General features: G+C 44.9%; 13 non-coding genes across 13 annotated transcripts; all 13 read left to right on the top strand.

Moving 5' to 3' along the window:
- The first annotated feature begins 635 nt into the window (after positions 1–635).
- Positions 636–707, top strand: TRNAQ-UUG (transfer RNA glutamine (anticodon UUG)). The gene has a single exon. It is a non-coding gene; the product is annotated as a tRNA-Gln (tRNA).
- A 3,392-nt stretch (positions 708–4,099) lies between these two features.
- On the top strand, positions 4,100–4,171 carry TRNAQ-UUG (transfer RNA glutamine (anticodon UUG)). The gene has a single exon. It is a non-coding gene; the product is annotated as a tRNA-Gln (tRNA).
- Positions 4,172–5,293: 1,122 nt separating this feature from the next.
- On the top strand, positions 5,294–5,365 carry TRNAQ-UUG (transfer RNA glutamine (anticodon UUG)). Its single transcript has one exon. It is a non-coding gene; the product is annotated as a tRNA-Gln (tRNA).
- A 1,117-nt stretch (positions 5,366–6,482) lies between these two features.
- TRNAQ-UUG (transfer RNA glutamine (anticodon UUG)) lies at positions 6,483–6,554 on the top strand. The gene has a single exon. It is a non-coding gene; the product is annotated as a tRNA-Gln (tRNA).
- A 2,142-nt stretch (positions 6,555–8,696) lies between these two features.
- TRNAQ-UUG (transfer RNA glutamine (anticodon UUG)) lies at positions 8,697–8,768 on the top strand. Its single transcript has one exon. It is a non-coding gene; the product is annotated as a tRNA-Gln (tRNA).
- Positions 8,769–13,223: 4,455 nt separating this feature from the next.
- Positions 13,224–13,295, top strand: TRNAQ-UUG (transfer RNA glutamine (anticodon UUG)). The gene has a single exon. It is a non-coding gene; the product is annotated as a tRNA-Gln (tRNA).
- A 1,093-nt stretch (positions 13,296–14,388) lies between these two features.
- Positions 14,389–14,460, top strand: TRNAQ-UUG (transfer RNA glutamine (anticodon UUG)). The gene has a single exon. It is a non-coding gene; the product is annotated as a tRNA-Gln (tRNA).
- A 1,014-nt stretch (positions 14,461–15,474) lies between these two features.
- TRNAQ-UUG (transfer RNA glutamine (anticodon UUG)) lies at positions 15,475–15,546 on the top strand. The gene has a single exon. It is a non-coding gene; the product is annotated as a tRNA-Gln (tRNA).
- Positions 15,547–16,668: 1,122 nt separating this feature from the next.
- On the top strand, positions 16,669–16,740 carry TRNAQ-UUG (transfer RNA glutamine (anticodon UUG)). The gene has a single exon. It is a non-coding gene; the product is annotated as a tRNA-Gln (tRNA).
- A 1,122-nt stretch (positions 16,741–17,862) lies between these two features.
- TRNAQ-UUG (transfer RNA glutamine (anticodon UUG)) lies at positions 17,863–17,934 on the top strand. Its single transcript has one exon. It is a non-coding gene; the product is annotated as a tRNA-Gln (tRNA).
- A 1,122-nt stretch (positions 17,935–19,056) lies between these two features.
- Positions 19,057–19,128, top strand: TRNAQ-UUG (transfer RNA glutamine (anticodon UUG)). The gene has a single exon. It is a non-coding gene; the product is annotated as a tRNA-Gln (tRNA).
- A 2,022-nt stretch (positions 19,129–21,150) lies between these two features.
- On the top strand, positions 21,151–21,222 carry TRNAQ-UUG (transfer RNA glutamine (anticodon UUG)). The gene has a single exon. It is a non-coding gene; the product is annotated as a tRNA-Gln (tRNA).
- Positions 21,223–22,344: 1,122 nt separating this feature from the next.
- On the top strand, positions 22,345–22,416 carry TRNAQ-UUG (transfer RNA glutamine (anticodon UUG)). The gene has a single exon. It is a non-coding gene; the product is annotated as a tRNA-Gln (tRNA).
- The last annotated feature ends 100 nt before the right edge of the window (positions 22,417–22,516 follow it).

Genomic DNA, 22,516 nt, shown 5'->3' with positions numbered 1-22,516 from the left:
GACAATTAGGGAAATTCATCTTATGACCACCCCACCCAACACCATCTTTGTCAAAGTTTTCTGTCCAAAGACAAGTTTTCAAGTTCAGAGGACATGGATGCTTCAGAACACCTGTGGAATTTAACACTGGTGTATCTATTTCTCCCAGTTTCTCCCATGTTCAAAGTTCTCAACAGGCCTCATCTCTACTCCTCCACAGTGATTGCCAGCATCCCATTTTGGCCCCAAAGACCTTGATTTTCTGTTCTCCAATTACTCACTCCTGAAACTCCAATTCTGCTTGCACCATCTCTGGACTTCCTCCATCATAAACAGTTCCTGCACTCTTGTCCTGCAAAGAATACATCTGTGGGCACGCAGTTTGAAAGGCATAGACCAGCGAGCCCAGTGTGCTCTTCTCAGATCATTTGTTCTCTCCTAAAGCCCACCACCAGCCTAACCTGCAGCAGATATATTAATTTTGCCTTGGAGAGGTCTTTTTGACCCTTTCTTTCCCCTTGGTATGCAACATGTTCTGGAGTTGGTCTCAGGGTAAGTTCTATTAAGATTCAAATTTAATAGGGTTAAAGGGGAAGGGGGCTTAACCTCTGGACATATGTATACAACAAAATGGAGAGCGTACAAGATTGCTCAACGGTTCCATGGTGTAATGGTTAGCACTCTGGACTTTGAATCCAGCGATCTGAGTTCGAATCTCGGTGGGACCTACTTTGGAGGCGCAGTGTAGATTTCTTCTTGGAATATGAATTTGTGTCTTACGGTCACAAAGGCCAGTGATAGCAGAAGCTGCTGCTAATGTGGCTGGTTGTGGATATAGTGAGCGTGGCCAGTGTAGATTTCTTCTTAGAATATGAATTTGTGTCTCACAGCCACAAAGGCCAGTGATAGCAGAAGTGGCTGCTAACATGGCTGGTTGTGGATGTATTGAGCATGGTCAGCGTGACCTTTTTTGGAGGCTCAGCGTAGATTTCTTCTTGGAATATGAATTTGTGTCTTATGGCCACAAAGGCCAGTGATAGCAGAAGCTGCTAACTTGCTGTTTGTGGATGTAGTTTGCGTGGTCTGCCGATTGCCAAGGCAAAATGATGATGCAGAGAGCTGTATTTAAAGAGTATATCTGCAACCCTAAGTACTTTTACCAGGAGCAGGAGGGAGGGGCTAAGTTGTCCTCGTTGCTCAAATTTAGCAGTACATGACAATTAGGGAAATTCATCTTATGACCACCTCACCCAACACCATCTTTGTCAAAGTTTTCTGTCCAAAGACAAGTTTTCAAGTTCAGAGGACATGGATGCTTCAGAACACCTGTGGAATTTAACACTGGTGTATCTATTTCTCCCAGTTTCTCCCATCTTCAAAGTTCTCAACATGCTTCATCTCTACTCCTCCACAGTGATTGCCAGCATCCCATTTTGGCCCCAAAGACCTTGATTTCCTGTTCTCCCATTACTCACTCCTGAAACTCCAATTCTGCTTGCACCATCTCTGGACTTCCTCCATCATAAACAGTTCCTGCACTCTTGTCCTCCAAAGAATACATCTGTGGGCACGCAGTTTGAAAGGCATAGGCCAGCGAGCCCAGTGTGCTCTTCTCAGATCATTTGTTCTCTCCTAAAGCCCACCACCAGCCTAACCTGCAGCAGATACATTAATTTTGCCTTGGAGAGGTCTTTTTGACCCTTTCTTTCCCCTTGGTATGCAACATGTTCTGGAGTTGGTCTCAGGGTAAGTTCTATTAAGATTCAAATTTAATAGGGTTAAAGGGGAAGGGGGCTTAACCTCCGGACATATGTATACAACAAAATGGAGAGCATATGAGATGGCTCAAGGATTCCATGGTGTAATGGTTAGCACTCTGGACTTTGAATCCAGCGATCCTAGTTTGAATCTCGTTGGGACCTACTTTGGAGGCGCAGTGTAGATTTCTTCTTGGAATATGAATTTGTGTCTTACAGTCACAAAGGCCAGTGATAGCAGAAGCTGCTGCTAACGTGGCTGGTTGTGGATATAGTGAGCGTGGCCAGTGTAGATTTCTTCTTGGAATATGAATTTGTGTCTCACAGCCACAAAGGCCAGTGATAGCAGAAGTGGCTGCTAACATGGCTGGTTGTGGATGTATTGAGCGTGGTCAGCGTGACCTTCTTTGGAGGCTCAGCGTAGATTTCTTCTTGGAATATGAATTTGTGTCTTATGGCCACAAAGGCCAGTGATAGCAGAAGCTGCTAACTTGCTGTTTGTGGATGTAGTTTGCGTGGTCAGCCGATTGCCAAGGCAAAATGATGACGCAGAGAGCTGTATTTAAAGAGTATATCTGCAACCCTAAGTACTTTTACCACTAGCAGGAGGGAGGGGCTAAGTTGTCCTCGTTGCTCAAAATTAGCAGTACATGACAATTAGGGAAATTAATCTTATGACCACCCCACCCAACACCATCTTTGTCAAAGTTTTCCGTCCATAGACAAGTTTTCAAGTTCAGAGGACATGGATGCTTCAGAACACCTGTGGAATTTAACACTGGTGTATCTATTTCTCCCATCTTCAAAGTTCTCAACAGGCCTCATCTCTACTCCTCCACAGTGATTGCCAGCATCCCATTTTGGCCCCAAAGACCTTGATTTCCTGTTCTCCCATTACTCACTCCTGAAACTCCAATTCTGCTTGCACCATCTCTGGACCTCCTCCATCATAAACAGTTCCTGCACTCTTGTCCTGCAAATAATACATCTGTGGGCACGCAGTTTGAAAGGCATAGGCCAGCGAGCCCAGTGTGCTCTTCACAGATCATTTGTTCTCTCCTAAAACCCACCACTAGCCTAACCTGCAGCAGATACATTAATTTTGCCTTGGAGAGGTCTTTTTGACCCTTTCTTTCCCCTTGGTATGCAACATGTTCTGGAGTTGGTCTCAGGGTAAGTTCTATTAAGATTCAAATTTAATAGGGTTAAAGGGGAAGGGGGCTTAACCTCCGGACATATGTATACAACAAAATGGAGAGCATATGAGATTGCTCAAGGGTTCCATGGTGTAATGGTTAGCCCTCTGGACTTTGAATCCAGCCATCTGAGTTTGAATCTCGGTGGGACCTACTTTGAAGGCGCAGTGTAGATTTCTTCTTGGAATATGAATTTGTGTCTTACGGTCACAAAGGCCAGTGATAGCAGAAGTGGCTGCTAACATGGCTGGTTGTGGATGTATTGAGCGTGGTCAGCGTGACCTTCTTTGGAGGCTCAGCGTAGATTTCTTCTTGGAATATGAATTTGTGTCTTATGGCCACAAAGGCCAGTGATAGCAGAAGCTGTTAACTTGCTGTTTGTGGATGTAGTTTGCGTGGTCTGCCGATTGCCAAGGCAAAATGATGACACAGAGAGCTGTATTTCAAGAGTATATCTGCAACATTAAGTACTTTTACCAGGAGCAGGAGGGAGGGGCTAAGTTGTCCTCGTTGCTCAAATTTAGCAGTACATGACAATTAGGGAAATTCATCTTATGACCACCCCACCCAACACCATCTTTGTCAAAGTTTTCTGTCCAAAGACAAGTTTTCAAGTTCAGAGGACATGGATGCTTCAGAACACCTGTGGAATTTAACACTGGTGTATCTATTTCTTCCAGTTTCTCCCATCTTCAAAGTTCTCAACAGGCCTCATCTCTACTCCTCCACGGTGATTGCCAGCATCCCATTTTGGCCCCAAAGACCTTGATTTCCTGTTCTCCAATTACTCACTCCTGAAACTCCAATTCTGCTTGCACCATCTCTGGACCTCCTCCATCATAAACAGTTCCTGCACTCTTGTCCTGCAAAGAATACATCTGTGGGCACGCAGTTTGAAAGGCATAGGCCAGCGAGCCCAGTGTGCTCTTCTCAGATCATTTGTTCTCTCCTAAAGCCCACCACCAGCCTAACCTGCAGCAGATACATTAATTTTGCCTTGGAGAGGTCTTTTTGACCCTTTCTTTCCCCTTGGTATGCAACATGTTCTGGAGTTGGTCTCAGGGTAAGTTCTATTAAGATTCAAATTTAATAGGGTTAAAGGGGAAGGGGGCTTAACCTCTGGACATATGTATACAACAAAATGGAGAGCGTACGAGATTGCTCAAGGGTTCCATGGTGTAATGGTTAGCACTCTGGACTTTGAATCCAGCGATCTGAGTTCGAATCTCTGTGGGACCTACTTTGGAGGCGCAGTGTAGATTTCTTCTTGGAATATGAATTTGTGTCTTACGGTCACAAAGGCCAGTGATAGCAGAAGCTGCTGCTAATGTGGCTGGTTGTGGATATAGTGAGCGTGGCCAGTGTAGATTTCTTCTTAGAATATGAATTTGTGTCTCACAGCCACAAAGGCCAGTGATAGCAGAAGTGGCTGCTAACATGGCTGGTTGTGGATGTATTGAGCATGGTCAGCGTGACCTTTTTTGGAGGCTCAGCGTAGATTTCTTCTTGGAATATGAATTTGTGTCTTATGGCCACAAAGGCCAGTGATAGCAGAAGCTGCTAACTTGCTGTTTGTGGATGTAGTTTGCGTGGTCTGCCGATTGCCAAGGCAAAATGATGACGCAGAGAGCTGTATTTAAAGAGTATATCTGCAACCCTAAGTACTTTTACCAGGAGCAGGAGGGAGGGGCTAAGTTGTCCTCGTTGTTCAAATTTAGCAGTACATGACAATTAGGGAAATTCATCTTATGACCACCCCACCCAACACCATCTTTGTCAAAGTTTTCTGTCCAAAGACAAGTTTTCAAGTTCAGAGGACATGTATGCTTCAGAACACCTGTGGAATTTAACACTGGCATATCTATTTCTCCCAGTTTCTCCCATCTTCAAAGTTCTCAACAGGCCTCATCTCTACTCCTCCACAGTGATTGCCAGCATCCCATTTTGGCCCCAAAGACCTTGATTTCCTGTTCTCCAATTACTCACTCCTGAAACTCCAATTCTGCTTGCACCATCTCTGGACTTCCTCCATCATAAACAGTTCCTGCACTCTTGTCCTGCAAAGAATACATCTGTGGGCACGCAGTTTGAAAAGCATAGACCAGTGAGCCCAGTGTGCTCTTCTCAGATCATTTGTTCTCTCCTAAAGCCCACCACCAGCCTAACCTGCAACAGATATATTAATTTTGCCTTGGAGAGGTCTTTTTGACCCTTTCTTTCCCCTTGGTATGCAACATGTTCTGGAGTTGGTCTCAGGGTAAGTTATATTAAGATTCAAATTTAATAGGGTTAAAGGGGAAGGGGGCTTAACCTCCGGACATATGTATACAACAAAATGGAGAGCGTATGAGATTGCTCAAGGGTTCCATGGTGTAATGGTTAGCACTCTGGACTTTGAATTCAGCTATCCGAGTTCGAATCTCGGTGGGACCTACTTTGGAGGCGCAGTGTAGATTTCTTCTTGGAATATGAATTTGTGTCTTACGGTCACAAAGGCCAGTGATAGCAGAAGCTGCTGCTAATGTGGCTGGTTGTGGATATAGTGAGCGTGGCCAGTGTAGATTTCTTCTTAGAATATGAATTTGTGTCTTACGGCCACAAAGGCCAGTGATAGCAGAAAAGGCTGCTAACATGGCTGGTTGTGGATGTATTGAGCGTGGCCAGCGTGACCTTCTTTGGAGGCTCAGCGTAGATTTCTTCTTGGAATATGAATTTGTGTCTTATGGCCACAAAGGCCAGTGATAGCAGAAGCTGTTAACGTGGCTGTTTGTGGATGTAGTTTGCGTGGTCAGCCGATTGCCAAGGCAAAATGATGACACAGAGAGCTGTATTTAATGAGTATATCTGCAACCCTAAGTACTTTTACCAGGAGCGAGTAGCTAAGTTGTCCTCGTTGCTCAAATTTAGCAGTACATGACAATTAGGGAAATTCATCTGATGACCACCCCACCCAACACCATCTTTGTCAAAGTTTTCTGTCCAAAGACAAGTTTTCAAGTTCAGAGGACATGGATGCTTCAGAACACCTGTGGAATTTAACACTGGTGTATCTATTTCTCCCAGTTTCTCCCATCTTCAAAGTTCTCAACAGGCCTCATCTCTACTCCTCCACAGTGATTGCCAGCATCCCATTTTGGCCCCAAAGACCTTGATTTTCTGTTCTCCCAATACTCACTCCTGAAACTCCAATTCTGCTTGCACCATCTCTGGACTTCCTCCATCATAAACAGTTCCTGCACTCTTGTCCTGCAAAGAATACATCTGTGGGCACGCAGTTTGAAAGGTATAGGCCAGCGAGCCCAGTGTGCTCTTCTCAGATCATTTGTTCTCTCCTAAAGCCCACCACCAGCCTAACCTGCAGCAGATACATTAATTTTGCCTTGGAGAGGTCTTTTTGACCCTTTCTTTCTCCTTGGTATGCAACATGTTCTGGAGTTGGTCTCAGGGTAAGTTCTATTAAGATTCAAATTTAATAGGGTTAAAGGGGAAGGGGGCTTAACCTCCGGACATATGTATACAACAAAATGGAGAGCGTATGAGATTGCTCAAGGGTTCCATGGTGTAATGGTTAGCACTCTGGACTTTGAATCCAGTGATCCGAGTTCGAATCTCGGTGGGACCTACTTTGGAGGCGCAGTGTAGATTTCTTCTTGGAATATGAATTTGTGTCTTACGGTCACAAAGGCCAGTGATAGCAGAAGCTGCTGCTAACGTGGCTGGTTGTGGATATAGTGAGCGTGGCCAGTGTAGATTTTTCTTGGAATATGAATTTGTGTCTCACAGCCACAAAGGCCAGTGATAGCAGAAGTGGCTGCTAACATGGATGGTTGTGGATGTATTGAGCGTGGTCAGCGTGACCTTCTTTGGAGGCTCAGCGTAGATTTCTTCTTGGAATATGAATTTGTGTCTTATGGCCACAAAGGCCAGTGATAGCAGAAGCTGCTAACTTGCTGTTTGTGGATGTAGTTTGCGTGGTCTGCCGATTGCCAAGGCAAAATGATGATGCAGAGAGCTGTATTTAAAGAGTATATCTGCAACCCTAAGTACTTTTACCAGGAGCAGGAGGGAGGGGCTAAGTTGTCCTCGTTGCTCAAATTTAGCAGTACATGACAATTAGGGAAATTCATCTTATGACCACCTCACCCAACACCATCTTTGTCAAAGTTTTCTGTCCAAAGACAAGTTTTCAAGTTCAGAGGACATGGATGCTTCAGAACACCTGTGGAATTTAACACTGGTGTATCTATTTCTCCCAGTTTCTCCCATCTTCAAAGTTCTCAACATGCTTCATCTCTACTCCTCCACAGTGATTGCCAGCATCCCATTTTGGCCCCAAAGACCTTGATTTCCTGTTCTCCCATTACTCACTCCTGAAACTCCAATTCTGCTTGCACCATCTCTGGACTTCCTCCATCATAAACAGTTCCTGCACTCTTGTCCTGCAAAGAATACATCTGTGGGCATGCAGTTTGAAAGGCATAGGCCAGCGAGCCCAGTGTGCTCTTCTCAGATCATTTGTTCTCTCCTAAAGCCCACCACCAGCCTAACCTGCAGCAGATACATTCGTTTTGCCTTGGAGAGGTCTTTTTGACCCTTTCTTTCCCCTTGGTATGCAACATGTTCTGGAGTTGGTCTCAGGGTAAGTTCTATTAAGATTCAAATTTAATAGGGTTAAAGGGGAAGAGGGCTTAACCTCCGGACATATGTATACAACAAAATGGAGAGCGTATGAGATTGCTCAAGGGTTCCATGGTGTAATGGTTAGCACTCTGGACTTTTAATCCAGCGATCCGAGTTCGAATCTCAGTGGGACCTTCTTTGGAGACGCAGTGTAGATTTCTTCTTGGAATATGAATTTGTGTCTTACGGTCACAAAGGCCAGTGATAGCAGAAGCTGCTGCTAACGTTTCTGGTTGTGGATATAGTGAGCATGGCCAGTGTAGATTTCTTCTTGGAATATGAATTTGTGTCTCACAGCCACAAAGGCCAGTGATAGCAGAAGTGGCTGCTAACATGGCTGGTTGTGGATGTATTGAGCGTGGTCAGCGTGACCTTCTTTGGAGGCTCAGCGTAGATTTCTTCTTGGAATATGAATTTGTGTCTTATGGCCACAAAGGCCAGTGATAGCAGAAGCTGCTAACTTGCTGTTTGTGGATGTAGTTTGCGTGGTCTGCCGATTGCCAAAGTTTTCTGTCCAAAGACAAGTTTTCAAGTTCAGAGGACATGGATGCTTCAGAACACCTGTGGAATTTAACACTGGTGTATCTATTTCTCCCAGTTTCTCCCATCTTCAAAGTTCTCAACAGGCCTCATCTCTACTCCTCCACAGTGATTGCCAGCATCCCATTTTGGCCCCAAAGACCTTGATTTCCTGTTCTCCCATTACTCACTCCTGAAACTCCAATTCTGCTTGCACCATCTCTGGACTTCCTCCATCATAAACAGTTCCTGCACTCTTGTCCTGCAAAGAATACATCTGTGGGCACGCAGTTTGAAAGGCATAGGCCAGCGAGCCCAGTGTGCTCTTCTCAGATCATTTGTTCTCTCCTAAAGCCCACCACCAGCCTAACCTGCAGCAGATACATTAATTTGCCTTGGAGAGGTCTTTTTGACCCTTTCTTTCCCCTTGGTATGCAACATGTTATGGAGTTGGTCTCAGGGTAAGTTCTATTAAGATTCTAATTTAATAGGGTTAAAGGGGAAGGGGGCTTAACCTCCGGACATATGTATGCAACAAAATGGAGAGCGTATGAGATTGCTCAAGGGTTCCATGGTGTAATGGTTAGCACTCTGGACTTTGAATCCAGCGATCCGAGTTCGAATCTCGGTGGGACCTACTTTGGAGGCGCAGTGTAGATTTCTTCTTGGAATACGAATTTGTGTCTTACGGTCACAAAGGCCAGTGATAGCAGAAGCTGCTGCTAACGTGGCTGGTTGTGGATATAGTGAGCGTGGCCAGTGTAGATTTCTTCTTGGAATATGAATTTGTGTCTCACAGCCACAAAGGCCAGTGATAGCAGAAGTGGCTGCTAACATGGCTGGTTGTGGATGTATTGAGCATGGTCAGCGTGACCTTCTTTGGAGGCTCAGCGTAGATTTCTTCTTGGAATATGAATTTCACATCCCACATTGTATTTTCTGCTTCCCTTCCTCTTCATCTTTATCCCTTTTGATTCTTTCCCCTCTTCCTTTTCTTCCCTCCTCCCTCCCCCTTTTCCCCCACCCCCCTTTCCCTTTCCCCCCCCCTCTTTTTCTTTTCCCCCCTCTTCCTCCCTCCCTTCTTCTATCCTTTCCTTGGCTCCATTTCCTTCTCACATACCACCTTTTCTTTTTTAATTGATTTCTTGCTTTCACTCACCGTCTCTCACTTATTTTACACTATTACACTTTCCCACCAAATTCTTTGGTTACTTCCTCACCATTCCTATGCATTACTTTCACCCTATTTGTGCACCATGCATTCATCCCATCACTTTTTACACTTACACTCTTTTATTATCTTTTCCCTACCTATCACTGGCCCCTTTTGGCAACTTAACATACCCTACCAATTGACAAATATATTTATCCATACCATCCTCGTCATCTTTGCAGCTCCCCCGGGTCGCCGTGGGAGATTACTCTTGGTGGAGGAGCCCTGCGCTTGGGGTCTGTTGGGACATGGGTAAGCAGATTTGTCCCTTCCCCCAGCATTTCTTATTATATGGTTTAACCTTGATGCTGTAACACAGTTTTATCATTATTTCTATATATTTTTTTTTCCGTTAAATCTTATTGTACTTTTTCCCAATTGTTAGGTTTAGACTGTTTAGTCAGAATTTACCATCTTCAGATCCCCTCCTGACGAAGCGGTTATGTCCGCGAAACTAGTCAAGGAATTCGATATCTGAGATGATCTGTCTTACTGTAAAATCATGACCCCAATGTTCTTGATTTTTATTTATTTTTTACTTCGCTGTAATGTATTACCATGAATTGTCTTGTGCATCAATAAAATCGATTATACTTTTTTATATTATTGGTATATTCTTTATATTGTTATGTGTACCGTACCGCAATAGTCCAATACGCCCCTACTTTCTTGGTCGCCTGACTGGGGATCAGGCTCCCAATCTTGCTAATTATTGATTCCTGGATGATGGTACATGTATTTTTGTTTACCTCAGTACTTTACCATAGAGGCCATACATTTATCTGTATACATTGGGTGGATAACACACCCGGCACTTATGTCGAGTGGGAGTGATTGGTGAGCTATTGGAGTGGATATGGCTAATGGTTTGCCCCCCACTTCTCTGGCCCCAATTACCCCACCCTTCATTTTTAATCCACCCCCATCGACTATATGTCCTTTTGGGGGGGCCTCTCTCAGTATATATTATTACCTGCGTTATATCACTATCTTTTTACAATTATCCCTGATGCAATCCTCCATGACAGACACCCATAAGGTCGGCTAGACACCAATTATTGGCTACCCGCCCCATCTTTCCACATGGTTTACCCAATCATGTGGTTGTTGTCTTGGCCCTCCGTTACTTATATACATTGTATTATGTAGTTAGGTTTAAATGGGTCTATGCCATGTTGGTGACCGCATCAGTGCCTTAGGGTATTTAACTAATCCCTAATTTACCCCTTTATGTCTTATTATGTAATTTATTACTATATTCTTATTCATTTCATTATGCCTTTATTATTTGTTTTTATCAACTATTTACAAGTGTTGTTTTACTGGGACTTTCTGCTTCCCCTCTATGTTCCCAAGCTGGAAGCCGGTGCGTGGCCCTCCCCCTGTGCTTCTCTGCGGCGACCCGGTGAGATCCCTGGCGGGGGGGTTGGTTTCTGACACAGGGCCGCCCCCCCCCCGCTTGCACCTGTCCTGGTAGGGACTCCGTCCCCGGCCGCTTAAGGGTAGGTGCGCATGCACGTGCGCGCGATTTTCTCGCACGCGCGCGTTGTGTGGGACCTCTGACCTTGTGACGCCACGCGTTGGCGTCCGTCCGGCGTGTGGTTAGCGTCACTTGGTTGGGAGCTACATATAGCAGGCTCTGCCTGTTAGATGACGATCGGTTCCTGGTCCCGGGGTTCGTGCACTATCGTCAGCTCATCGTAAGTAAGAGGGGTTTGCTTATCTTAATTTTTTACCTAGTCCCGTACCCCTGGGCAACTGCATTGGTTCTACCCTAACCTTGCCTTTTCCCCTCTAGATACTCCAGGCAGGGGCGAATACGCTGCATCATGCCTCCGCCCGCTACCTGCTATGTATACTACCTCTTTTCTGGCCCAGCACGTTATCGGCTTGTTTTAGGGTGCTTTTCCTGGCACCTCCATATGGCTATATTAGCACCAGGTATTATTGCCCCAATTATTTCACATCCCACATTGTATTTTCTGCTTCCCTTCCTCTTCATCTTTATCCCTTTTGATTCCTTCCCCTCTTCCTTTTCTTCCCTCCTCCCCCCCTTTTCCCCCACCCCCCTTTCCCTTTCCCCCCCCTCTTTTTCTTTTCCCCCCTCTTCCTCCCTCCCTTCTTCTATCCTTTCCTTGGCTCCATTTCCTTCTCACATACCACCTTTTCTTTTTAATTGATTTCTTGCTTTCACTCACCGTCTCTCACTTATTTTACACTATTACACTTTCCCACCAAATTCTTTGGTTACTTCCTCACCATTCCTATGCATTACTTTCACCCTATTTGTGCACCATGCATTCATCCCATCACTTTTTACACTTACACTCTTTTATTATCTTTTAGCTACCTATCACTGGCCCCTTTTGGCAACTTAACATACCCTACCAATTGACAAATATATTTATCCATACCATCCTCGTCATCTTTGCAGCTCCCCCGGGTCGCCGTGGGAGATTACTCTTGGTGGAGGAGCCCTGCCCTTGGGGTCTGTTGGGACATGGGTAAGCAGATTTGTCCCTTCCCCCAGCATTTCTTATTATATGGTTTAACCTTGATGCTGTAACACAGTTTTATCATTATTTCTATATTTTTTTTTTCCGTTAAATCTTATTGTACTTTTTCCCAATTGTTAGGTTTAGACTGTTTAGTCAGAATTTACCATCTTCAGATCCCCTCCTGACGAAGCGGTTATGTCCGCGAAACTAGTCGAGGAATTCGATATCTGAGATGATCTGTCTTACTGTAAAATCATGACCCCAATGTTCTTGATTTTTATTTATTTTTTACTTCGCTGTAATGTATTACCATGAATTGTCTTGTGCATCAATAAAATCGATTATACTTTTTTATATTATTGGTATATTCTTTATATTGTTATGTGTACCGTACCGCAATAGTCCAATACGCCCCTACTTTCTTGGTCGCCTGACTGGGGATCAGGCTCCCAATCTTGCTAATTATTGATTCCTGGATGATGGTACATGTATTTTTGTTTACCTCAGTACTTTACCATAGAGGCCATACATTTATCAATATGAATTTGTGTCTTATGGCCACAAAGACCAGTGATAGCAGAAGCTGCTAACTTGTTGTTTGTGGATGTAGTTTGCGTGGTCTGCCGATTGCCAAGGCAAAAAGATGACGCAGAGAGCTGTATTTAAAGAGTATATCTGCAACCCTAAATACTTTTACCAGGAGCAAGGAGCTAAGTTGTCCTTGTTGCTCAAATTTAGCAGTACATGACAATTAGGGAAATTCATCTTATGACCACCCCACCCAACACCATCTTTGTCAAAGTTTTCTGTCCAAAGACAAGTTTTCAAGTTCAGAGGACATGGATGCTTCAGAACACCTGTGGAATTTAACACTGGTGTATCTATTTCTCCCAGTTTCTCCCATCTTCAAAGTTCTCAACAGGCCTCATCTCTGCTCCTCCACAGTGATTTCTAGCATCCCATTTTGGCCCCAAAGACTTTGATTTTCTGTTCTCCAATTACTCACTCCTGAAACTCCAATTCTGCTTGCACCATCTCTGGACCTCCTCCATCATAAACAGTTCCTGCACTCTTGTCCTGCAAAGAATACATCTGTGGGCACGCAGTTTGAAAGGCATAGGCCAGCGAGCCCAGTGTGCTCTTCACAGATCATTTGTTCTCTCCTAAAGCCCACCACCAGCCTAACCTGCAGCAGATACATTAATTTTGCCTTGGAGAGGTCTTTTTGACCCTTTCTTTCCCCTTGGTATGCAACATGTTCTGGAGTTGGTCTCAGGGTAAGTTCTATTAAGATTCAAATTTAATACGGTTAAAGGGGAAGGGGGCTTAACCTCCGGACATATGTATACAACAAAATGGAGAGAGTATGCGAATGCTCAAGGGTTCCATGGTGTAATGGTTAGCACTCTGGACTTTGAATCCAGCGATCCGAGTTCGAATCTCGGTGGGACCTACTTTGGAGGCGCAGTGTAGATTTCTTCTTGGAATATGAATTTGTGTCTTACGGTCACAAAGGCCAGTGATAGCAGAAGCTGCTGCTAACGTGGCTGGTTGTGGATATAGTGAGCGTGGCCAGTGTAGATTTCTTCTTGGAATATGAATTTGTGTCTCACAGCCACAAAGGCCAGTGATAGCAGAAGTGGCTGCTAACATGGCTGGTTGTGGATGTATTGAGCGTGGTCAGCGTGACCTTCTTTGGAGGCTCAGCGTAGATTTCTTCTTGGAATATGAATTTGTGTCTTATGGCCACAAAGGCCAGTGATAGCAGAAGCTGCTAACTTGCTGTTTGTGGATGTAGTTTGCGTGGTCAGCCGATTGCCAAGGCAAAATGATGATGCAGAGAGCTGTATTTAAAGAGTATATCTGCAACCCTAAGTACTTTTACCAGGAGCAGGAGGGAGGGGCTAAGTTGTCCTCGTTGCTCAAATTTAGCAGTACATGACAATTAGGGAAATTCAGCTTATGACCACCCCACCCAACACCATCTTTGTCAAAGTTTTCAAGTTCAGAGGACATGGATGCTTCAGAACACCTGTGGAATTTAACACTGGTGTATCTATTTCTCCCAGTTTCTCCCATCTTCAAAGTTCTCATCTCTACTCCTCCATAGTGATTGCCAGCATCCCATTTTGGCCCCAAAGACCTTGATTTCCTGTTCTCCCATTACTCACTCCTGAAACTCCAATTCTGCTTGCACCATCTCTGGACCTCCTCCATCATAAACAGTTCCTGCACTCTTGTCCTGCAAATAATACATCTGTGGGCACGCAGTTTGAAAGGCATAGGCCAGCGAGCCCAGTGTGCTCTTCACAGATCATTTGTTCTCTCCTAAAACCCACCACTAGCCTAACCTGCAGCAGATACATTAGTTTTGCCTTGGAGAGGTCTTTTTGACCCTTTCTTTCCCCTTGGTATGCAACATGTTCTGGAGTTGGTCTCAGGGTAAGTTCTATTAAGATTCAAATTTAATAGGGTTAAAGGGGAAGGGGGCTTAACCTCCGGACATATGTATACAACAAAATGGAGAGCATATGAGATTGCTCAAGGGTTCCATGGTGTAATGGTTAGCACTCTGGACTTTGAATCCAGCCATCTGAGTTCGAATCTCGGTGGGACCTACTTTGAAGGCGCAGTGTAGATTTCTTCTTGGAATATGAATTTGTGTCTCACAGCCACAAAGGCCAGTGATAGCAGAAGTGCCTGCTAACATGGCTGGTTGTGGATGTATTGAGCGTGGTCAGCGTGACCTTCTTTGGAGGCTCAGCGTAGATTTCTTCTTGGAATATGAATTTGTGTCTTATGGCCACAAAGGCCAGTGATAGCAGAAGCTGCTAACTTGCTGTTTGTGGATGTAGTTTGCGTGGTCAGCCGATTGCCAAGGCAAAATGATGACGCAGAGAGCTGTATTTAAAGAATATATCTGCAACCCTAAGTACTTTTACCAGGAGCAGGAGGGAGGGGCTAAGTTTTCCTCGTTGCTCAAATTTAGCAGTACATGACAATTAGGAAAATTCATCTTATGACCACCCCACTCAACACCATCTTTGTCAAAGTTTTCTGTCCAAAGACAAGTTTTCAAGTTCAGAGGACATGGATGCTTCAGAACACCTGTGGAATTTAACACTGGTGTATCTATTTCTCCCAGTTTCTCCCATCTTCAAAGTTCTGAACAGGCCTCATCTCTACTCCTCCACAGTGATTGCCAGCATCCCATTTTGGCCCCAAAGACCTTGATTTCCTGTTCTCCAATTACTCACTCCTGAAACTCCAATTCTGCTTGCACCATCTCTGGACTTCCTCCATCATAAACAGTTCCTGCACTCTTGTCCTGCAGAGAATACATCTGTGGGCACGCAGTTTGAAAGGCATAGGCCAGCGAGCCCAGTGTGCTCTTCTCAGATCATTTGTTCTCTCCTAAAGCCCACCACCAGCCTAACCTGCAGCAGATACATTAATTTTGCCTTGGAGAGGTCTTTTTGACCCTTTCTTTCCCCTTGGTATGCAACATGTTCTGGAGTTCGTCTCAGGGTAAGTTCTATTAAGATTCAAATTTAATAGGGTTAAAGGGGAAGGGGGCTTAACCTCCGGACATATGTATGCAACAAAATGGAGAGCGTATGAGATTGCTCAAGGGTTCCATGGTGTAATGGTTAGCACTCTGGACTTTGAATCCAGCTATCCGAGTTCGAATCTCGGTGGGACCTACTTTGGAGGCGCAGTGTAGATTTCTTCTTGGAATATGAATTTGTGTCTTACGGTCACAAAGGCCAGTGATAGCAGAAGCTGCTGCTAACGTGGCTGGTTGTGGATATAGTGAGCGTGGCCAGTGTAGATTTCTTCTTAGAATGTGAATTTGTGTCTCACGGCCACAAAGGCCAGTGATAGCAGAAGTGGCTGCTAACATGGCTGGTTGTGGATGTATTGAGCGTGGTCAGCGTGACCTTCTTTGGAGGCTCAGCGTAGATTTCTTCTTGGAATATGAATTTGTGTCTTATGGCCACAAAGGCCAGTGATAGCAGAAGCTGCTAACTTGCTGTTTGTGGATGTAGTTTGCGTGGTCAGCCGATTGCCAAGGCAAAATGATGACGCAGAGAGCTGTATTTAAAGAATATATCTGCAACCCTAAGTACTTTTACCAGGAGCAGGAGGGAGGGGCTAAGTTGTCCTCGTTGTTCAAATTTAGCAGTACATGACAATTAGGGAAATTCATCTTATGACCACCCCACTCAACACCATCTTTGTCAAAGTTTTCTGTCCAAAGACAAGTTTTCAAGTTCAGAGGACATGGATGCTTCAGAACACCTGTGGAATTTAACACTGGTGTATCTATTTCTCCCAGTTTCTCCCATCTTCAAAGTTCTGAACAGGCCTCATCTCTACTCCTCCACAGTGATTGCCAGCATCCCATTTTGGCCCCAAAGACCTTGATTTCCTGTTCTCCAATTACTCACTCCTGAAACTCCAATTCTGCTTGCACCATCTCTGGACTTCCTCCATCATAAACAGTTCCTGCACTCATGTCCTGCAGAGAATACATCTGTGGGCACGCAGTTTGAAAGGCATAGGCCAACGAGCCCAGTGTGCTCTTCTCAGATCATTTGTTCTCTCCTAAAGCCCACCACCAGCCTAACCTGCAGCAGATACATTAATTTTGCTTTGGAGAGGTCTTTTTGACCCTTTCTTTCCCCTTGGTATGCAACATGTTCTGGAGTTCGTCTCAGGGTAAGTTCTATTAAGATTCAAATTTAATAGGGTTAAAGGGGAAGGGGGCTTAACCTCCGGACATATGTATGCAACAAAATGGAGAGCGTATGAGATTGCTCAAGGGTTCCATGGTGTAATGGTTAGCACTCTGGACTTTGAATCCAGCGATCCGAGTTCGAATCTCGGTGGGACCTACTTTGGAGGCGCAGTGTAGATTTCTTCTTGGAATATGAATTTGTGTCTTACGGTCACAAAGGCCAGTGATAGCAGAAGCTGCTGCTAACGTGGCTGGTTGTGGATATAGTGAGCGTGGCCAGTGTAGATTTCTTCTTGGAATATGAATTTGTGTCTTACGGCCACAAAGGCCAGTGATAGCAGAAAAGGCTGCTAACATGGCTGGTTGTGGATGTATTGAGCGTGGTCAGCGTGACCTTCTTTGGAGGCTCAGCGTAGATTTCTTCTTGGAATATGAATTTGTGTCTTATGGCCACAAAGGCCAGTGATAGCAGAAGCTGCTAACTTGCTGTTTGTGGATGTAGTTTGCGTGGTCAGCCGATTGCCAAGGCAAAATGATGACGCAGAGAGCTGTATTTAAAGAGTATATCTGCAACCCTAAGTACTTTTACCAGGAGCAGGAGGGAGGGGCTAAGTTCTCCTCGTTGCTCAAATTTAGCAGTACATGACAATTAGGGAAATTCATCTTATGACCACCCCACCCAACACCATCTTTGTCAAAGTTTTCTGTCCAAAGACAAGTTTTCAAGTTCAGAGGACATGGATGCTTCAGAACACCTGTGGAATTTAACACTGGTGTATCTATTTCTCCCAGTTTCTCCCATGTTCAAAGTTCTCAACAGGCCTCATCTCTACTCCTCCACAGTGATTGCCAGCATCCCATTTTGGCCCCAAAGACCTTGATTTCCTGTTCTCCCATTACTCACTCCTGAAACTCCAATTCTGCTTGCACCATCTCTGGACTTCCTCCATCATAAACAGTTCCTGCACTCTTGTCCTGCAAAGAATACATCTGTGGGCACGCAGTTTGAAAGGCATAGGCCAGCGAGCCCAGTGTGCTCTTCTCAGATCATTTGTTCTCTCCTAAAGCCCACCACCAGCCTAACCTGCAGCAGATACATTAATTTTGCCTTGGAGAGGTCTTTTTGACCCTTTCTTTCCCCTTGGTATGCAACATGTTCTGGAGTTGGTCTCAGGGTAAGTTCTATTAAGATTCAAATTTAATAGGGTTAAAGGGGAAGGGGGCTTAACCTCCGGACATATGTATACAACAAAATGGAGAGCGTATGAGATGGCTCAAGGGTTCCATGGTGTAATGGTTAGCACTCTGGACTTTGAATCCAGCGATCCGAGTTCGAATCTCGGTGGGACCTACTTTGGAGGCGCAGTGTAGATTTCTTCTTGGAATATGAATTTGTGTCTTACGGTCACAAAGGCCAGTGATAGCAGAAGCTGCTGCTAACGTGGCTGGTTGTGGATATAGTGAGCGTGGCCAGTGTAGATTTCTTCTTAGAATATGAATTTGTGTCTCACAGCCACAAAGGCCAGTGATAGCAGAAGTGGCTGCTAACATGGCTGGTTGTGGATGTATTGAGCGTGGTCAGCGTGACCTTCTTTGGAGGCTCAGCGTAGATTTCTTCTTGGAATATGAATTTGTGTCTTATGGCCACAAAGGCCAGTGATAGCAGAAGCTGCTAACTTGCTGTTTGTGGATGTAGTTTGCGTAGTCAGCCGATTGCCAAGGCAAAATGATGACGCAGAGAGCTGTATTTAAAGAGTATATCTGCAACCCTAAGTACTTTTACCAGGAGCAGGAGGGAGGGGCTAAGTTGTCCTCGTTGCTCAAATTTAGCAGTACATGACAATTAGGGAACTTCATCTTATGACCACCCCACCCAACACCATCTTTGTCAAAGTTTTCTGTCCAAAGACAAGTTTTCAAGTTCAGAGGACATGGATGCTTCAGAACACCTGTGGAATTTAACACTGGTGTATCTATTTCTCCCAGTTTCTCCCATGTTCAAAGTTCTCAACAGGCCTCATCTCTACTCCTCCACAGTGATTGCCAGCATCCCATTTTGGCCCCAAAGACCTTGATTTCCTGTTCTCCCATTACTCACTCCTGAAACTCCAATTCTGCTTGCACCATCTCTGGACTTCCTCCATCATAAACAGTTCCTGCACTCTTGTCCTGCAAAGAATACATCTGTGGGCACGCAGTTTGAAAGGCATAGGCCAGCGAGCCCAGTGTGCTCTTCTCAGATCATTTGTTCTCTCCTAAAGCCCACCACCAGCCTAACCTGCAGCAGATACATTAATTTTGCCTTGGAGAGGTCTTTTTGACCCTTTCTTTCCCCTTGGTATGCAACATGTTCTGGAGTTGGTCTCAGGGTAAGTTCTATTAAGATTCAAATTTAATAGGGTTAAAGGGGAAGGGGGCTTAACCTCCGGACATATGTATACAACAAAATGGAGAGCGTATGAGATGGCTCAAGGGTTCCATGGTGTAATGGTTAGCACTCTGGACTTTGAATCCAGCGATCCGAGTTCGAATCTCGGTGGGACCTACTTTGGAGGCGCAGTGTAGATTTCTTCTTGGAATATGAATTTGTGTCTTACGGTCACAAAGACCAGTGATAGCAGAAGCTGCTGCTAACGTGGCTGGTTGTGGATATAGTGAGCGTGGCCAGTGTAGATTTCTTCTTAGAATATGAATTTGTGTCTCACAGCCACAAAGGCCAGTGATAGCAGAAGTGGCTGCTAACATGGCTGGTTGTGGATGTATTGAGCGTGGTCAGCGTGACCTTCTTTGGAGGCTCAGCGTAGATTTCTTCTTGGAATATGAATTTGTGTCTTATGGCCACAAAGGCCAGTGATAGCAGAAGCTGCTAACTTGCTGTTTGTGGATGTAGTTTGCGTGGTCAGCCGATTGCCAAGGCAAAATGATGACGCAGAGAGCTGTATTTAAAGAGTATATCTGCAACCCTAAGTACTTTTACCAGGAGCAGGAGGGAGGGGCTAAGTTGTCCTCGTTGCTCAAATTTAGCAGTACATGACAATTAGGGAAATTCAGCTTATGACCACCCCACCCAACACCATCTTTGTCAAAGTTTTCTGTCCAAAGACAAGTTTTCAAGTTCAGAGGACATGGATGCTTCAGAACACCTGTGGAATTTAACACTGGTGTATCTATTTCTCCCAGTTTCTCCCATCTTCAAAGTTCTCATCTCTACTCCTCCATAGTGATTGCCAGCATCCCATTTTGGCCCCAAAGACCTTGATTTCCTGTTCTCCCATTACTCACTCCTGAAACTCCAATTCTGCTTGCACCATCTCTGGACCTCCTCCATCATAAACAGTTCCTGCACTCTTGTCCTGCAAATAATACATCTGTGGGCACGCAGTTTGAAAGGCATAGGCCAGCGAGCCTAGTGTGCTCTTCACAGATCATTTGTTCTCTCCTAAAACCCACCACTAGCCTAACCTGCAGCAGATACATTAATTTTGCCTTGGAGAGGTCTTTTTGACCCTTTCTTTCCCCTTGGTATGCAACATGTTCTGGAGTTGGTCTCAGGGTAAGTTCTATTAAGATTCAAATTTAATAGGGTTAAAGGGGAAGGGGGCTTAACCTCCGGACATATGTATACAACAAAATGGAGAGCATATGAGATTGCTCAAGGGTTCCATGGTGTAATGGTTAGCCCTCTGGACTTTGAATCCAGCCATCTGAGTTCGAATCTCGGTGGGACCTACTTTGAAGGCGCAGTGTAGATTTCTTCTTGGAATATGAATTTGTGTCTTACGGTCACAAAGGCCAGTGATAGCAGAAGTGGCTGCTAACAATGATGACACAGAGAGCTGTATTTCAAGAGTATATCTGCAACCCTAAGTACTTTTACCAGGAGCAGGAGGGAGGGGCTAAGTTGTCCTCGTTGCTCAAATTTAGCAGTACATGACAATTAGGGAAATTCATCTTATGACCACCCCACCCAACACCATCTTTGTCAAAGTTTTCTGTCCAAAGACAAGTTTTCAAGTTCAGAGGACATGGATGCTTCAGAACACCTGTGGAATTTAACACTGGTGTATCTATTTCTTCCAGTTTCTCCCATCTTCAAAGTTCTCAACAGGCCCCATCTCTACTCCTCCACGGTGATTGCCAGCATCCCATTTTGGCCCCAAAGACCTTGATTTCCTGTTCTCCAATTACTCACTCCTGAAACTCCAATTCTGCTTGCACCATCTCTGGACCTCCTCCATCATAAACAGTTCCTGCACTCTTGTCCTGCAAAGAATACATCTGTGGGCACGCAGTTTGAAAGGCATAGGCCAGCGAGCCCAGTGTGCTCTTCACAGATCATTTGTTCTCTCCTAAAGCCCACCACTAGCCTAACCTGCAGCAGATACATTAATTTTGCCTTGGAGAGGTCTTTTTGACCCTTTCTTTCCCCTTGGTATGCAACATGTTCTGGAGTTGGTCTCAGGGTAAGTTCTATTAAGATTCAAATTTAATAGGGTTAAAGGGGAAGGGGGCTTAACCTCCGGACATATGTATACAACAAAATGGAGAGCGTAAGAGATTGCTCAAGGGTTCCATGGTGTAATGGTTAGCCCTCTGGACTTTGAATCCAGCGATCTGAGTTCGAATCTCGGTGGGACCTACGTTGAAGGTGCAGTGTAGATTTCTTCTTGGAATATGAATTTGTGTCTTACGGTCACAAAGGCCAGTGATAGCAGAAGCTGCTGCTAACGTGGCTGGTTGTGGATATAGTGAGCGTGGCCAGTGTAGATTTCTTCTTAGAATGTGAATTTGTGTCTCACGGCCACAAAGGCCAGTGATAGCAGAAGTGGCTGCTAACATGGATGGTTGTGGATGTATTGAGCGTGGTCAGCGTGACCTTCTTTGGAGGCTCAGCGTAGATTTCTTCTTGGAATATGAATTTGTGTCTTATGGCCACAAAGGCCAGTGATAGCAGAAGCTGCTAACTTGCTGTTTGTGGATGTAGTTTGCGTGGTCAGCCGATTGCCAAGGCAAAATGATGACGCAGAGAGCTGTATTTAAAGAATATATCTGCAACCCTAAGTACTTTTACCAGGAGCAGGAGGGAGGGGCTAAGTTGTCCTCGTTGTTCAAATTTAGCAGTACATGACAATTAGGGAAATTCATCTTATGACCACCCCACTCAACACCATCTTTGTCAAAGTTTTCTGTCCAAAGACAAGTTTTCAAGTTCAGAGGACATGGATGCTTCAGAACACCTGTGGAATTTAACACTGGTGTATCTATTTCTCCCAGTTTCTCCCATCTTCAAAGTTCTGAACAGGCCTCATCTCTACTCCTCCACAGTGATTGCCAGCATCCCATTTTGGCCCCAAAGACCTTGATTTCCTGTTCTCCAATTACTCACTCCTGAAACTCCAATTCTGCTTGCACCATCTCTGGACTTCCTCCATCATAAACAGTTCCTGCACTCATGTCCTGCAGAGAATACATCTGTGGGCACGCAGTTTGAAAGGCATAGGCCAACGAGCCCAGTGTGCTCTTCTCAGATCATTTGTTCTCTCCTAAAGCCCACCACCAGCCTAACCTGCAGCAGATACATTAATTTTGCCTTGGAGAGGTCTTTTTGACCCTTTCTTTCCCCTTGGTATGCAACATGTTCTGGAGTTCGTCTCAGGGTAAGTTCTATTAAGATTCAAATTTAATAGGGTTAAAGGGGAAGGGGGCTTAACCTCCGGACATATGTATGCAACAAAATGGAGAGCGTATGAGATTGCTCAAGGGTTCCATGGTGTAATGGTTAGCACTCTGGACTTTGAATCCAGCGATCCGAGTTCGAATCTCGGTGGGACCTACTTTGGAGGCGCAGTGTAGATTTCTTCTTGGAATATGAATTTGTGTCTTACGGTCACAAAGGCCAGTGATAGCAGAAGCTGCTGCTAACGTGGCTGGTT

Source organism: Aquarana catesbeiana, linkage group LG04, assembly GCF_042186555.1.
Source record: "Aquarana catesbeiana isolate 2022-GZ linkage group LG04, ASM4218655v1, whole genome shotgun sequence".
NCBI classification, from domain to species: domain Eukaryota; kingdom Metazoa; phylum Chordata; class Amphibia; order Anura; family Ranidae; genus Aquarana; species Aquarana catesbeiana.
The sequence above is the reverse complement of the archived record's forward strand: the minus strand, read 5'-3'. Positions and strand labels throughout refer to the sequence as shown.